Below are 18,072 nucleotides of genomic sequence, written 5' to 3' on the forward strand. Positions count from 1 at the left end.
GGGTTGAGAGGATCAGACCCACTATGTCTGATGCCTTCCTTTATTAGGCCACGGTATTTATAGGGTAAAGTACGTGACTTAAGACATGTACAAGGTTATTCTTTAATCTCCAAATACAATCACCAGACCCCTACCATTGTGTACAGAATTCAATAAGATAATCTATCTTTTATGATACGTGTATAAGATAATCTATCTTCTAGGACATGTTGCAGGAACAAGACATCCTGGAGCAAGACGACCTGGAGCCTTAAGGGCTACAAGAATTCTTGAGGGTGGCGGGACAGGGAGCTTAGGACAACGCCTAAGGCTCTGCATACCTGCGGAGCAGCTCCCAGGACTTAACCCTTCACGGGCGGTCCCCCGCAAGTCCTTCCAAAGAATGTTCAGGGTTAATGTCCTTTAGGATTGACTGATTTGATCTCCATGCAATCCAAGGGACTGTCAAGAGTCTTCTCCAGAAATAAAATTCAAAAGTATTGATACATATATACAATGTAATATTGTATAAAAAAGCCATAAGAAATAATGAATTATTGTCATTTACAGCAACATAGATGGACGCAGAAAATACCGTCCCAAGTGTAATCAGACAGAGAAAGACAAATATTACAGAATATCACTTATATATGAAATCTAAAAAACAATACAAATGAATCTACAGACAAAACAGAAAGAGACTCACAGAGATAGAAAAAAAATGTGTAGTTAACAAAGAGCAAAGGGACAAGGCAGCAGATGAATAAGGGGTATGGACTTAACAGATACAAACTACTATACATAAAATTGATCTGCAAAAAAGACTTAATATTATAGCACAGGGAATAAAGAAGGGTAATGGCCATTTCAGCTAAAGTAGAGTCATTGATTCTTATTGCTAGGCTAATAAAAGGAATTTTGATTTCTCAAGAAATCATTAGCCAGAAATTTTAAAATAAAAAAAAAAATTTAAAAGCCATATTTCTGGAGGCTTGCCTCATTATCTCTATTCTTTGACATTTTTATGCCATCTGGTCATGTCTTTTTATTCTTGTTAGATTTAATGACTAGCTTGCACTCTTTTTCTTCTCCTCACTTGACCATAATTGTATAAGATTTAAAAATACATAGATGGACCCTTTAATGCCCTGTTCTTGATTCATGGATAACTTCGTGTCCTGTGATGCACAACTCTCAGGAAACTCAGTCACACAGTAACACACTTGGAATTCTCGTTATCTGATATGGCTCCACCACTAGTGATCATTTAAGCTCATAAAATTTTGTGTCCACACCTCTTATCTACCATCTTAGTATTTCCCAGGGTATATGTTCTTTAACTCCATTGAATTCCTCAGTCTTGCTTTCCCTTCTTTAATTTCTACAGCCTTTTTTCACTTCATTTTTCTTTGCTATTCTGTTCAGATTACTCTGACAAATTCTTCAATTGTTTCCAATTCTCTCAATTTTTTTTTTCATTACATCCATATAGCAACTGTCTTACCTTTGCATGATTATGCCAAAAGTGCTGTATATGTTGGAGAAAAATAGCATAAACATGCACATTTACACAAATATAAAATAAATTTCAACTTTAATTTATCCTTCAATGTTTCTTAGAATCTTTTTCTGTTTTATTGGTCAGGGTTTTTTTTTTTTTTTTTTTCTCCATTCTCCTCAATGAACATTTTAAATGTTTTCCAAACCTTTATCATTGCATCCTCAAAATGTTCAGTCAAAGACTTCCACAGAATAAAGAAAACAGAATTTCCTCCACTTCTGACATCATCTCACATATATTTCTATGTTTATCCCCATTTCCATCCTGCCTATCACTCCACAAAATTCTAGTTTTAATCTTTGCCAATCTCATTATTGAAAAATAAAATGGTTTTTATGTTTGTTCAACCACCAATGAGTTAGAATATGTTTGTATATGGTCATTGATATCTGCATTTCTGTTTTGGATTACTTTTGTAATGGAATACTTATTTTCTAATTCATTAGAGATTTCTTTTTTAGTAATAAGGTGCCGGGGGCCAGCGTGAGGAACTCCGCCCATGGCAAAGCTCATGAGGAAGGAGGCTTGGGATATGCAAAGGCGCGATCAAGCCTCAGGAAACCCCTTGTTCCCGAGCATCTACCCCAAAACCAGAGTCTGTTTTATGCTCTCCCCCATAACTGTTTTTCTTGGAGAAGGGTAAACGTGTAACTCCAAGGCAATAAAAATTCTTGGGTGTGACAAGAGTGTTTCAACTTACGGACTCCTCTGAAGGTTATCTAGCCCGCTTATATAGGTTTGTCTGGCCACATGTGATTGTTTACAGCCTCCCAACCTGAGAAGCACAAGATGTTTTAGATTTACTAAAGGCAAATTCTTTTGGGGAGTTGGAAATTATCAGTATAGTGGGTTGGTTAGGAATTATATTGGTGAAGGGTTTTTCATTTGTTGTGCCAATAATTGCTGCTAATTCCCTGCCCTGGGTGGGACAACGGTGTCTCAGGTCAAACCTCTCTGCTGACAGACTACCTTGTGTGACAGGATTATCCATACTCCTGCCACATTATTGTTTACTACCTCTTAACCATAAACAGCACAGTTTTGGAGTATTTTGAGAGTCTTAATTAGCATAGGGCTTTTTCTTCTTGTTGAGTCAATGATTGCCGCCAGGCCTCCCCATCCTTAGGCACCTGGGAATGTATTAATCAATGTATTTGGAATATAGAAAAAGAAATATAGTAGTTTTAAGGTTAGCAATACTAGACTTTTTGAGTTAATGAATTTTCTCTTTTATAATAGATCACTGTACTTTGTTATAAATCACTGTGTCCTTGCTATGTAAAAATGTAACTTCATCACTATCTTAAGACTAAATAGATCTTAAGGGGAACATTGGTGAAAGGATTTTCATTTATTGGGCTGATGTTTGCTGCTAAATCTCCATGCTCCCTGCCCTTATAATGAATATAACTAGCATATAGGAGAAATAAGTATTAACCTTTAAGATTAATCATGTTAACCTTGGGTTAAATAAATTCCTTTCTTGATTGTAACTCACTACACCCTCACCCTATAGGAATGCAACTTTATTTGGAAGGTGGTGCCTTGGTTAAGAAAAACACCCTTGGAAAAAATAAGTTTTTGGTTATCAGAAAGAAAGGATCATAAAATGTCAGCAGATCTCATGGCCAGATGATGATATAAAATTCCTAAGACCTTTTTACGTGAAGCGCCTGATTTTGATAAAGGTCAGGACTGCTGACCCCTGCGTGACTCTGTATTCATCCCTATGTGTAACAAAAGGTATATAAGGAAACCTAAAAATAAAGAAAATGGGATCAGTTTCCAGCAAGACTGATACCCCCATGTCGTTCCTTTCTTGCTCCTCGTTTTTCTGGCTGAATTCCCATCTGGAGCACGGATGCTATTCCATGTAAACCAAGTTATTCAGCCTCTTTTTCTCCACTATTTTTCCTACTACACTATCCGTTTCTAATCTCTCTATATGTCTGTAATTAAATATGTATTTGTCCAAGGACGCTGACGCCATCCCCACCTTCGAACTCCCTGGATCCACCAGGGCTGTACCCCAGCAATAAGGATATTAAGCTACCTGATATGTTGAATTTTTTTTTTTTCATTTCTTGTTGCTTTTCCTCTTTTTGACAATATGTTGTTTATATATAATCTTTACCAGGATCTCAATTTTAAAAGCTTTCAGAGGACAGGCTGGGGGGGGGGGGGGAAGGTGTAGCTGAGAAGATTTGTGATACCATTATCTACTGGGTAACTCTAGCCTCTTTCTAAAAGAGTCCACAGACCCTAGCTCCACTTTGTAGTTATTAGGTCTGTTTTGCAAATGGCCTAGCCTTTTTTGCAAGAACACTAGATAATTATATCTTTATGTGAAATTTTAAAATGTTCAGATATTTTATAACTTAAAAATATCTTTGAGAGGTAAGCAAAAATCTGTAGGTTACTACTGCCTTGATTGCTATCAATATATGACTTTTGGTATATATCTTTAAGATCTTCCTCTGACAAATGCTTGATTCAAGATTATATATTCACCTATTTTTGCTTCAGCTTTAGTCTTAGCACTGACAGTTTTTAGCTTATTTCTTATGAATTTTGGCAAATAATGTATGTTGAATATTCAGATTATTTTTTCCCAGACGTTGGCTAACTGTATAGTTGCTCTATTTTTCCCTAGTTCTTTGAAATGGCCCATTTTACACCCCTCAATTGGTAGAATTGCTTGTATATGGCTTCTATTCGCTTAATTCATTGTATATTCCTGAATGAGTAATCCACTGCGATTTTATAGAATGATTCTGTTTGAAGGGGAACTCATTATCCATCCATTTTCCACAATTTTAATATTGGTGCATGACTGCTCTTTAAAGAAGATAAAATCACCTTAATAAATTGAACAGTATATCAAGTATTTTAAATTTATATATGTTTTTGGAGAAAATAACAACTTTATATGAAGTTGCCTTCTCTCTCTCTCTCTCTCTTTCTCTCTCTCTCTCTCACGTACACACAGAGATATAGTACAGCTCTGTGATTTTTTCCAATGTGACTATTAGACTTTTTCTTAATTAAGGACATAACTTAGTTGCAGAATTATATAAAACTGAAAATTAGAGTCTCTTTAAATATTTAAAGTTTTGTGAAATAATTCTGTTAATGAGGGTGTGGAATTCTTGGCTTGTGGACTGTAGAATGGTAATGTGCATAGATAGGCTTCAGAAATTATGCAAATCTCATATAATACATTCATGTATAATTGTATTATACTGGAGATAATGTCCAAAGGTTCTACTGGTTGTCAAAGAATGTTTCAATCTAAGAATAATTCATGTCTAGTATTAACCACTTCCCAGATTTGTGACACATTAAAATATCAAGATTGATATTTGAAATTGATATTGATATTCAAAATCAGATTGATTATATTCTTTGCAGCCAAAGATGGAGAAGCTCTATACAGTCAGCAAAAACAAGACTGGGAGCTGAACTGTGGTTCAGATCATCAACTCCGTGTTGTCAAATTCAGACTTAAATTGAAGAAAGTAGGGAAAACCACTAGATCATTCAGGTATGACCTAAATCAAATCCCTTATGATTATACAGTGGAAGTGAGAAATAGATTTAAGGGACTAGATCTGATAGACAGACTACCTGATGAACTATGGACGGAGGTTCATGACATTGTACAGGAGACAGGGATCAAGACCACCCCAAGAAAAAGAAATGCAAAAAAGCAAAATGGCTGTCTAAGGAGGACTTACAAATAGCTGTGAAAAGAAGAGAAGCCAAGAGCAAATGAGAAAATGAAAGATATTCTCATTTGAATGCAGAATTCCAAAGAATAGCAAGGAGAGATAGCAAAGCCTTCTTCAGCGATCAATGCAAAGAAATAGAGAAAAAAAACAGAATGAGAAAGACTAGAGATTTCTTCAAGAAAATTAGAGGTACCAAGGAAACACTTCATGCAAACATAGGCTCAATAAAGGACAGAAATGGTATGGACCTAACAGAAGCAGAAGATATTAAGAAGAGGTGGCAGGAATACACAGAAGAACTGTACAAAAAAGAGCTTCATGACCAAGATAATCAAGATGGTGTGATCACTCACCTAGAGCCAGACATCCTGGAATGTGAAGTCAAGTGGGCCTGAGGAAGCAGCACTACAAACAAAGCTAGTGGAGGTGATGGAATTCCAGTTGAGCTATTTCAAATCCTGAAAGATGATTCTGTAAAAGTGCTGCACTCAATATGCAAGCAAATTTGGAAAACTCAGCAGTAGCCACAGGACTGGAAAAGGTCAGTTTTCATTCCAATCCCAAAGAAAGGCAATGCCAAAGAACGCTCAGACTACCAAACAATTGCACTTATCTCACATGCTAGTAAAGTAATGCTCAAAATTCTCCAAGCCAGGCTTCAGCAATACATGAACCATGAATTTTGAGATGTTCAACTGGTTTTACAAAAGGCAGAGGAACCAGAAATCAAATTGCCATTATCTGCTGGATCATCGAAAAGGCAAGAGAGTTCCAGAAAAACATCTATTTCTGCTTTACTGACTATGCCAAAGCCTTTGACTGTGTGGATTACAATAAACTGTGGAAAATTCTGAAAGAGATGGGAATACCAGACCACTTGACCTGCCTCTTGAGAAACCTATATACAGGTCAAGAAGCACCAGTTAGAACTGGACATGGAACAACAGACTGGTTCCAAATAGGAAAAGGAGTACGTCAAGGCTGTATATTGTCACCCTGCTCATTTAACTTTTATGCAGAGTACATCATGAGAAACGCTGGACTGGAAGAAGCACAAACTGGAATCAAGATTGCTGGGAGAAATATCAATAACCTCAGATATGCAGATGACACCACCCTTATGGCAGAAAATAAAGAGGAACCAAAATGCCTCTTGATGAAAGTGAAAGAGGAGAGTGAAAAAGTTGGCTTAAAGCCCAACATTCAGAAAATGAAGATCATGGCATCTGGTCCCATCACTTCATGGGAAATAGATGGGGAAACAGTGGAAACAGTGTCAGATTTTTTTTTTTTTTTGGGGGGGGGAGGGGTGCTCCAAAATCACTGCAGATGGTGACTGCAGCCATGAAAGTAAGACAGTTACTTCTTGTAAGGAAAGTTATGACCAACATAGACAGCATATTAAAAAGCAGAGACATTACTTTACCAACAAATGTCTGTCTAGTCAAGGCTATGGTGTTTCCAGTGGTCATATATGGATGTGAAAGTTGGACTATAAAGAAAGCTGAGCACCAAAGAATTGATGCTTTTTAACTGTGGTGTTGGAGAAGACTCTTGAGAGTCCCTTGGACTGCAAGGAGATCCAACCAGTCTATCCTAAAAGAGATCAGTCCTGGGTATTCATTGGAAGGACTCATGCTAAAGCTGAAACTCCAGTACTTTGGCCACCTCATGGGAAGAGTTGACTCATTGGAAAAGACCCTGATGTTGGGAGGGATTGGGGGCAGGAGGAGAAGGGGACAACAGAGGATGAGATGGCTGGATGGCATCACCAACTCGATGCACAAGAGTTTGGGTGAACTCCAGGTTTTGGTGATGGACAGGGAGGCTTGGCGTGCTATGATTCATGGGGTCACAAAGAGTTGGACACCACTGAGAGACTGAACTGAACTGAACTGAACTGAAATATCAAGTTTCTAAAAGAGATGAGAATATAAGACCACCTTACCTGCATCATGAGAAACCTGTATGCAGGTCAAGAAGCAACAGTTATAATTAGACATGGAACAACGGGCTGGTTCAAAATTGGAAAAGGAGTATGTGAAGGCTGTATATTGTCACCCTGATTATTTAACTTATATGCCGAGTACTTCATGTGAAATGCCAGGCTGGATGAAGCACAAGCTGGAATCAAGATTGCCAGGATAAATATCAATAACCTCAGATATGCAAATGATACCACCTGAATGGAAAAAAAAATTGAAGAGGAACTAAAGAGTTCCTTGATGAAAGTGAAAGAGGAGAGTGAAAAAATTGGCTTAAAACTCAACATTCAGAAAATTTAGATCATGGCATATGGTCCCATTACTTCATAGCAATAGGAGGAGGAAAAAAGTTGGAAGCAGTGACAGATTTTATTTTGTTGGGCTTCAGAATCACTGCAGACTGTAACTGCACCCATGAAATTCAAATATGCTTGCTTCTTGGAAGAAAAGCTATGACAAATCTCGACAACATATTAAATAGCAGAGATACCACTTTGTCGATGATGGTCCATATAGTCAAAGCTATGGTTTTCCAGTAGTCATGTATGGATTTGATAATTGGAGCCTAAGAAGGCTGAGTGTCAAAGAACTGATGCTTTCAAACTGTGGTGCTGGAGAAGACTCTTGAGAGTCCATTGGAGACCCAACCAGTCCATCCTAAAGGAGATCAGTCCTGGGTGTTCATTGGAAGGACTGATGCTGAAACTGAAACTCCAATACTTTGGCCAACTCGTGTGAACAGTTGACTCATTGGAAAAGACCCTGATGCTTGGAGGGATTGTGGGCAGGAGGAGAAGGGGACGATAGAGGATGAGATGGTTGAATGGCCTCACCTACTCAATGGACATGATTTGAGCAAACTCCGGGAGATAATGAAGGACAGGAAAACCTGTGTGCTACAGTCCATGGAGTCTCAAAGAGTCAGATATGACTGAACAACTGAACTACAAAATATCAAGAATAAATTTTAAAAAAGAAAAAATTAAAATTTCTAAAAATTCTTTGATAACAGTGAAAAATAATCAAATACATGAAAAGTAGTTCATTCTAAAAATAGGAGTGACTAGTGCTTCAGTGAAACATTCAGTCAGTTCAAATGCTGTCATGTCCTACTTTTTGCAGTCCCATGAATCACAGCACGGCAGGCCTCCCTGTCCATCACCAACTCTTGGAGTTCACTCAAACTCATGTTCATAGAGTTGGTGATGCCATCTAGTCACTTATCCTCTGTCGTCCCCTTTTCCTCCTGCCCCTAATCCCTTCCAGCATCAGAGTCTTTTCCAATGAGTCAGCTCTTTGCATGAGGTGGCCAAAGTATCGGAGTTTCAGCTTCAGTGTCAGTTATTCCAACGAACACCCAGGACTGATCTCCATATAGGATGGACTGGTTGGATCTCCTTGCAGTCCAAGGGACTCTCAAGAGTCTTCTCCAACAACACAGTTCAAAAGCATCAATTCTTCAGTGCTCAGCTTTCTTCACAGTCCAACTCTCACATCCATACATGACCTCTGGAGAAACCATAGCCTTGACTAGATGGATTTTTGTTGGCAAAGTAATGTCTCTGCTTTTGAATATGCTATCTGGGTTGGTCATAACTTTCCTTCCAAGGAGTAAGCATCTTTTAATTTCATGGCTGCAATCACCATCTGCAGTGATGTTGGAGCCCCCAAAAATAAAGTCTGACACTGTTTCCACTGTTTCCCCATCTATTTCCCATGAAGTGATGGGACCAGATGTCATGATCTTCATTTTCTGAATGTTGGGCTTTAAGCCAACTTTTTCACTCTCCTCTTTCACTTTCATCAAGAGGCTTTTTAGTTTCTCTTCATTTTTTGCTCTAAGGGTGGTGTCATCTGCATATCTGAGGTTATTGATATTTCTCCTGGCAGTGCTGATTCCAACTTGTGCTTCTTCCAGCCCAGCGTTTCTCATGATGTAATCTGCATATAAGTTAAATAAGCAGGGTGACAATATACAGCCTTGAAGTGCTCCTTGTCTTATTTGGAACCAGTCTGTTGTTCCATGTCCAGTTTTAACTGTTGCTTCTTGACCTGCATATAGGTTTCTCAAGAGGCAGGTCAGGTGGTCTGGTATTCCCATTTCTTTCAAATTTTCCCGCAGTTTATTGTGATCCACCCAGTCAAAGACTTTGGCATAGTCAATAAAGCAGAAAGAGATGTTTTTCTGGAACTCTCTTGCTTTTTTGATGATCCAGCAGATGTTGGCGATTTGATCTCTGGTTCCTCTGCCTTTTCTAAAACCAGCTTGAACATCTGGAAGTTCGCAGTTCACGTATTGCTGAAGCCTGGCTTGGGGAATTTTGAGCATTACTTTACTAGCATGTGAGATAAGTGCAATTGTGTGGTAGTTTGAGCATTCTTTGGCATTGCCTTTCTTTGGAATTGGAATGAAAACTGACCTTTTCCATTACTGTGTCCACTGTTGTTTTCTCTAAATTTGCTGGTATATTGAGTGCAGCACTTTCACAGCATCATCTTTCACGATTTGAAATCGCTCAGCTGGAATTCCATCACCTCCACTAGCTTTGATTGTAGTGATGATTTCTAACACCCATTTACTTCACATTCCAGGATGTCTGGCTCTAGGTGAGTGATCATACATCATGATTATCTTGGTCGTGAAGCTCTTTTCTGTACAGTTCTGTGTATTTTTACCACCTCTTCTTAATATCTTCTGCTTCTGTTAGGTCCATACGATTTCTGTCTTTTATCGAGCCCATCTTTGCATGAAATGTCCCCTTGATATCTCTAATTTTCTTGAAGAGATCTCTAGTGTTTCCCATTCTGTTGTTTTCCTCTATTTCTTTGCTTTGATCGCTGAGAAAGGCTTTCTTGTCTCTCCTTGCTATTCTGTGGAGCTCTGAATTCAGATGCTTATGTCTTTCCTTTTCTCCTTTGTTTATTTCTCTCCTTTTCACAGCTATTTTTAAGGCCTCCTCAGACAGCCATTTTGCTTGTTTGCATTTCTTTTTCATGGGGATGATCTTGATCCCTGTCTCCTGTACAATGTCATGAACCTTCGTCCATAGTTCATCAGGCACTCTCTATATCAGCTCTAGTCCCTTAATCTATTTCTGACTTCCACTGTGGGAGCTTCCCTGGTGGCTCAGAGGTTAAAGCATCTGCCTGCAATGCAGGAGACCTGGATTAGATCCCTGGGTCAGGAAGATCCCTTGGAGTTGGAATTGGCAACTCACTCCAGTACTCTTGCCTGAAAACTCCCATGGACAGAGAAGCCTGATAGACTACAGTCCATGGGATCACAGAGTCAGACACGACTGAGTGACATCATAAGGAATTTGATTTAGGTCATACCTGAATGGTCTAGTGGTTTCCCCCACTTTCTTCAATTTCAATCTGAATTTGGCAATAAGGATTTCATGATCTGAGCCACAGTCAGCTCCTGGTCTTGTTTTTGCTGACTGTATAGAGGTTCTCCAACTTTGGCTGCACAGAATATAATCAATCTGATTTTGATGTTGACCATTTGGTGATGTCCATGTGTAGAGTCTTCTCTTGTGTTATTTTAAGAGCGTGTTTGCTATGACCAGTGCTTTCTTTTGACAAAACTCTATTAGATTTTGCCCTGCTTCATTCCGTACTCCAAGCCCAAATTTGCCTGTTACTCTAGGTGTTTCTTGACTTGTTACTTTTGCATTCCAGTCCCCTATAATGAAAAGGACATCTTTTTTAAGTGTTAGTTCTAAAAGGTCTTGTAAGTCTTCATAGAACCATTCAAGCTCAGTTTCTTCAGTGTTACTGGTCAGGACATAGACTTGGATTACTGTGATATTGAATGGTTTGCCTTGGAAATGAACAGAGATCATTCTGTCGTTTTTAAGATTGCCTCCAAGTACTGCTTTTGGACTCTTTTGTTGACTATGATGGCTACTCCATTTCTTCTAATGGATTCCTGCCCAAAGTAGTAGATATAATGGTTATCTGAGTTGAATTCACCCATTGCAGTCCGTTTTAGTTTGCCGATTCCTAGAATGTCGATGTTCACTCTTGCTATCTCCTGTTTGATCAGTTCCATTTTGCCTTGATTCATGGACCTGACATTCCAGGTTCCTATGCAATATTGCTCTTTACAGCATCAGACCTTGCTTCCATCACCGGTCACATCCACAACTGGGCATTGTTTTTGCTTTGGCTCCATCCCTTCATTCTTTCTGGAGTTATTTCTCCAGTGATCTCCAGTAGCATATTGGGCACCTACCAACCTGGGGAGTTCCCCTTTCTGTATCATATCACTTTGCCTTTTCATACTGTTCATGGGGTTCTCAAGGCAAGAATACTGAAGTGGCTTACCATTCCCTTCTCCAGTGGACCACATTCTGTCATTAGTTCACTAAATTAGTTGGGAAAGGTAATTATAGCCACTTTTCCTTTTCTGTAGTGGATTATATTGTCCCCTTAAAAATAACAAATGTGTTCAGTTCAGTCACTCATCATGTCCGACTCTTCGTGACCCCATGGACTGCAGCACACCAGGCCTCCCTGTCCATCATCAACTCCTGGAGTTACTCAAATTCATGTCCATTGAGTCAATGATGCCATCCAACCATCTCATCCTCTGTCGTCCTCCTCTCCTCCTGCCCCCAATCCCTCCCAGCATCAGGGTCTTTTCAAATGAGTCAGTTCTTCACATCAGGTGGCCAAAATATTGGAGTTTCAGTATCAGACCTTCCAATGAACACTCAGGACTAATCTCCTTTAAGGTGGACTGGTTGGATCTTCTTGCATTCCAAGGGACTCCCAAGAGTCTTCTCCAACACCAGAGTTCGAAAGCATCAATTCTTCAGCACTCAGCTTTCTTTAGAGTCCAAATCTCACATCCACACATGACTACTGGAAAAACCATAGCCTTGATGAGATGGACCTTTGTTGACAATGTAATGTCTCTGCTTTTCAAATATATTAATGTTAATAATTTTACATTAGTTATTACTCATTGCAACAGTTACTGAGGACTCATGATGTTATAAATACTGTGACAAGTGTGTTCAATGTAGTACCCAATTTCCCTATCAAAACATTCTCAAGTATTGGGTATTACCATTTTCAGACAATGCAATTTTAGGAAATTACCCTGATGTTTAGTGGCTGAACCAGAATTAGCAATTTGACTGAACTTTTTTTTTTCCTCTCTCAGGCTAAAAATAAGCATTTTCTTCCCCACTTTACTTCCTCCCTGCATACTGGATATATAGGGTGAGATAAATTCCAACAATGGTTTTTGCTAAAGCTTTGAAGCTATTAGACTTACAAAATTTCAGCAGTTGAATCTTTTTCAGATTAATTAATACATTCCTAGAAATTTCAGGGCAGTAATTATTACTGTTTTTCTCTAGGAGCTATATTTAACACTAAGCATGTCAATGGTCAAAACTGTCTTTATTAAAATCATGTATGATTTTTCTTATTCACCTATCCTCAGAGTTTTAGGATTGATAGAGCATAAATTCAAAGAAACAGAGTCAGTGTTTGATGTCTGACATCTCTAAACATATTTGTGAGTAAGTAGCAAGGGAATTTTTCAAAGAAAGATGTTACAAAAGAAACTTTTGAAGTCACTCAATTTCTTAAGCTCCTCAATACAAACTGCCAGTCATAATGAATTTAATCTTTAAGTCACAGACTACAGGAAACCCAGGGTGTGATGTGAAGGAAAGTTGTGATATGAAGGAAAGTGGTGAATCCATTCTAGTAATCCATTCTAGCATTCTAGGGAATCCATCCTTACAAGGGTTTTTAAGATTGAATTATACAAAAATAAGGGTGGAGGTAAAATACTCCAATTCTAGCTTTCCCTTCTCTTGGGTTACAGCCTCTTAGGGAAGATTAGAAATATTCATATAATTATGAGAAAACCTAAGAATGTTGAAATGTGTTGCCATGACATAATCTGGGGAGGACACGGGCCTCTAGGAGAAGTCTGAGGTAATAGCTATGATGGAGTTAAGTGCTAAGTATATAACAGCTCTTTTCTGAATGCTGACAGATACTAATTAAGCAACAACCATATAAATTGTTTTACAAATAAAGAAACTTCTGCAGAAGTCTTAGAATGACTTTCCCAAGAGAACATACTTGTTAATCCTGAAGCCGGGATTTGAAGCACCACATGCTGGATTTGGAAGCTACTGTCTAAGAATGAAATATTTAGTCTTTCTAGGTGAAGACTGATGATGCCTTTTTTAGGTGAGTTCTATGAAATTACCAAAATGGTAATACTACAGGTGAAATTTTGGAACTTGAATAAACAAACCAATTAATAAATTAGAATAGTGTAAGATGGAGGAATCATGTGTACTACCGGACGCCTATGTAACATTTTAATGTCATCATGCTAAGGTTATTGCTCTAGTTCTCTAGTATCTTTTGAATTGTGTTCAACATTCCGCACAAGCAAAGTGAAGTGTGTGTGGTAGCAGTTGACCTCACTATTGTGAGTTGCTAAACCTTGTTAAAAAATGACTTGGAAAACCTGGAGATGATAAGAGTAAAGGCAGATATATAATCTCTTAGGGGGAAAAAAAAGAAAAAAAATCTCTCTAAAACAATTTCTGTGGGGAGAATATATTAGTCAGAATTCTCTAGAGAAACAAAATCCAATATATATGAAATGTTAAATTAGAGTGTGTGTGTGTGTGTGTGTGTGTGTGTGTGTGTGTGTGTGTTATCTGCAAGCTGGAGAACCAGGAAAAACTGTAATTCAGTCCCAATCTGAACATCTAAGAACTGGGAGGACAATGATGTAAGTCTTGGTTTGAGAGTCTGAAAGCCTGAGAGCCAACAAAAACAATGTTTTAGGGCAGGAGAAGACAGATGTTCTGGCTCAAACAAAGAGACCAGCTTTGCCCTTTTTCTACCTCTTTGTTCTATTCAGGCCTTGAAAGGAGTGGATCACACCCACTCTCATTGGTAAGAATGTTCTTTACTCAGCCTGCTGATTCAAATATGAATCCCTTCCAGGAACACTCTCACAGATATAACCAGAAATAATGTTTTATCAGCTATCTGGGCATCTTTATGAACCTTGTACCTTAATGGTCCGTTAATAGTACATGATGCTGGGAGGGATTGGGGACAGGAGGAGAAGGGGACGACAGAGGATGAGATGGCTGGATGGCATCACCGACTCAATGGACATGAGTTTGAGTGAACTCCGGGAGTTGGTGATGGACAGGGAGGCCTGGCATGCTGCAATTCATGGGGTCACAAAGAGTCGGACATGACTGAGCGACGAACTGAATTGAACTGAACTGAACTGAAGCCAGTCAAGTTAACTTAAAATTAATCATCATGACGGGGGTGGGTTGATTGTTTTTTCAATCATGAATGCAGATTATAAATATTGGCACAGCTTTCTAAAATTATGTATGGCCATGTCTCCCCATAGACAAACTAACTGGAATACCTGAGGAAGAGTGCTAGGTATTGGCACTCTTAGTGCCAGTTGATTCTGAGCTTCCCAGATGGTGCTAGTGGTAAAGAACCCACCTGACAACAGAGGAGATGTAAGAGACATGGGTTCAGTCCCTGGGTTGGGAATATCCCCTGGAGGACGGCATGGCAACCCACTCCAGTATTCTTGCCTGGAGAGTTTCATGGACAGAGAAGCCTTGCAGGCTACAGTCCATAGTGTCACAAAGAGTCAGACACAACTGAAGTGACTTAGCACACACACACAAGTAACTCTATTATGGAGTTAGGGATACACCTGGGAAACAAGGTGATACTGCTTTGCACTTTTCTCTACCTTTTGAAAATGCCTGTTAGATTTTTCTCCCTGGAGGCAAAGTTTGGTATTGGCAGTAAATGTAACATGTTCTTACATACTCTCCCCTGGCACAGCCCTGCACCCCAATTCTCAGCCCCATAGAAGGGTGAAGTGTTGCACTGAGTGTTCTGCTCATTTGTTTGGATTCTAAAATCATGCATCTGTTTGGACAGGAATTTTGTCAGCTCTGGTAATAAAATATTACTCTGAAAGTAGTGTGTATTTCATTTAATTACTGGCCACAAATAAAAGTTAAAAACAAAAGAATTTGTTGTTGGCAACTTCCTTAAATAACCTCCTCAAGTAGAACAGCTTGTCTGGCCTCAGACCATTATTTAAGTAATTTTTAAAAATATTTTTACAAACAGGAAAAAGACAGCAAAGGATTTCAAGAAGGAAGCCAAAACTGTCACAAACTGATAACTTAGTCCCAAGTTTTTCTGAAAGATAAATTCTTGCCCCTAAAACTTTTATTCTTTCAAGGGGTTTGCATAATAGTTATATTGGTTTAAAAAAACCTTTCCCACCCTTCATCATTAGCAAAAATACTTATTTCTACCTTGGGAATATTCTTTAAGAAACTTTGTTACTAGTATTTAAAATCCATAAACTATAACATGTTGCTGTGGAAAAAGTATAACCTGAAAGCATAATATTATACATAATATTACATTTATAAAATGATTTTGCTAGTTGTAAGAAAGTGTTATTATTTAAAGTCAGTCATATCATGCCATATGACTATGTGATTTTTTATTTTTATTTACTATGATAATTTTGATTTTTTCTATTAAATAGCCTCAATACAATACTATTAATGTGTGATAATAATGTCTATGTGATTATTAGATAATAGATAATAATGTCTATTATTTAGGTGATACTAATGTACATATGACATGTAAAGATGGTAATGATATATTGCTTTGCTAAGGAATTGCTAATATCTATTTCAGTTCTAAAATTTTTTGAATCCCTTAACAGAAGAAGACTTAAGTGGTGTGAGTATAAGCAATATCCAAAGAGAAGATAGACAAAAAATGTGTTATTTATACTTTCTTGTCTTCATTGTGATTTTAAGCATTATTCAATACATTAATAATGCCTCCCTAATCTGAATTTATAAGTCCTTTATACCAAAATCCACAGGACTGGATTTTCATTCCAATCCCAAAGAAGGGCAATGCTAAAGAATGTTCAAACTACCACACAATTGCACTCACTTACCTTAGCAAAGTAATGCTCAAAATTCTCCAAGCCACGCATCAACAGTGAACCATGAACTTCCAGATGTTCAAGCTGGATTTAGAAAAGGCAGAAGAACCAGAGATCAAATTGCCAACATTAATTGGATTATAGAAAAAAAAAAAAGAAAAAAAAAGAAAATTCCAGAAAAAAAAAAATCTACTTCTGCTTTATTGACTATATCAAAGCCTTCGACTGTATAGATCACAACAAACTGGAAAATTCTTCAAGAGATGTGAAGACAGACCACCTTTCCTGCCTCCTGAGAAACCTGCATGCAAATCAAGAAGAAACAATCAGAACCAGACATGGAACAATGGACTGATTCAAAATTGGGAAAGGAGTACGTCGAGGCTGTGTATTGTCACCCCGCTTTTTTTACTTATAGGCAGAGGACATCATGTGAAATCCCAGGGTTGATGAAGCACAAGCTGGAATCAACATTGCTGGTAGAAATATCAATAACCTCAGCCATGCAGATGATAGCACCCTCTGAAAGTGAAGAGGAACTAAAGAGTCTTTTGATGAGGGTGAAACAGGAAAGTGAAAAAGCTGGCTTAAAATTCCACATTCAACAAAGAAAAATCATGGTGTCTGGTCCCATCTCTTCATGGCAAATAGATGGGGAAACTACGGAAACAGTGAGAAACTTTATTTTCTTGGACTCCAAAATCATTTCAGATGGTGACTGCAGCTATGAAATTAAAAGACACTTGTTCTTTGGAAGAAAAGCTATGACCAACCTAGACAGCATATTAAAAAGCAGAGACATTATTTTGCCAACAAAGGTCTGTCTAGTCAAAGCTATGGTTTTTCCAGTAGCCATGTGTGGAGGTGAGAGTTGGACTCCAAAGAAAGCTAAGCTCTGAAGAACTGATGCTTTTGAACTGTGGGATTGTAGAAGACTCTTGAGAGTCCCTTGGACTGAAAGGAGATCCAACCAGTCCATCCTAAAGGAAATCAGTCCTGAATATTCATCAGAAGGACTGATGCTGAAGCTGAAACACCAATACTTTGGCCATGTGATGCTAATTACTGACTCACTGGAAAAGATCCTGATACTGGGAAAGATTAAAGGCAGGAGGAGAAGGGGACGACAGAGGATAAGATGGTTGTGTGGCATCACCAACTCAGTGGACATGAGTTTGAGCAAGCTCCAGGAGTTGATGATGTACAGGGAAGCTTGACACTCTGCAGTCCATGGGATCCCAAAGAGTCAAACATGACTGAGCGACTGAACTGACTGACTGGACCAAAATCAAAGTATATAAGTATTTGGAAAAGTAATTCTGATATTTTAATGTAAGTGCAACCACTTAAAGCAAAATTTTTATAAGCTGTTGTTTCCATGCAATATTTACTCCATGCAATACAAAATTACTTTTATTTGACAAAAAATTCAAAGTTCCTTTAATCTATAAAACTAAGAGCTGGTTTTTTGGAAAGATAAACAAGACTGAAAAACCTTTTGCCAGACTGCCAGAAGAAGAAAGAGGTGACCAAATAAACAAAATAAGAAATGAGAGAGGAGAAATAACAACCAATACTCCAAAACACAAAATATCATAAGAAAATATGAACAGTTACATACTCCAAAAATGAAAAATCTAGATGAAATGGACAAGTTTCTAGAAACATATGGTCTGCCAAAGTTGAGTAAAGAAGAAACGTAATTTGAACAAACTGATCACTAGAAGAGAAACAGAATATGTGATTTAAAAGCTCCTTGCAAACAGAAGTCCAGGCCAGATGTCTTCACTGGGG

Source organism: Capricornis sumatraensis, chromosome 3 (genome assembly GCF_032405125.1).
Source record: "Capricornis sumatraensis isolate serow.1 chromosome 3, serow.2, whole genome shotgun sequence".
NCBI classification, from domain to species: Eukaryota; Metazoa; Chordata; class Mammalia; order Artiodactyla; family Bovidae; genus Capricornis; species Capricornis sumatraensis.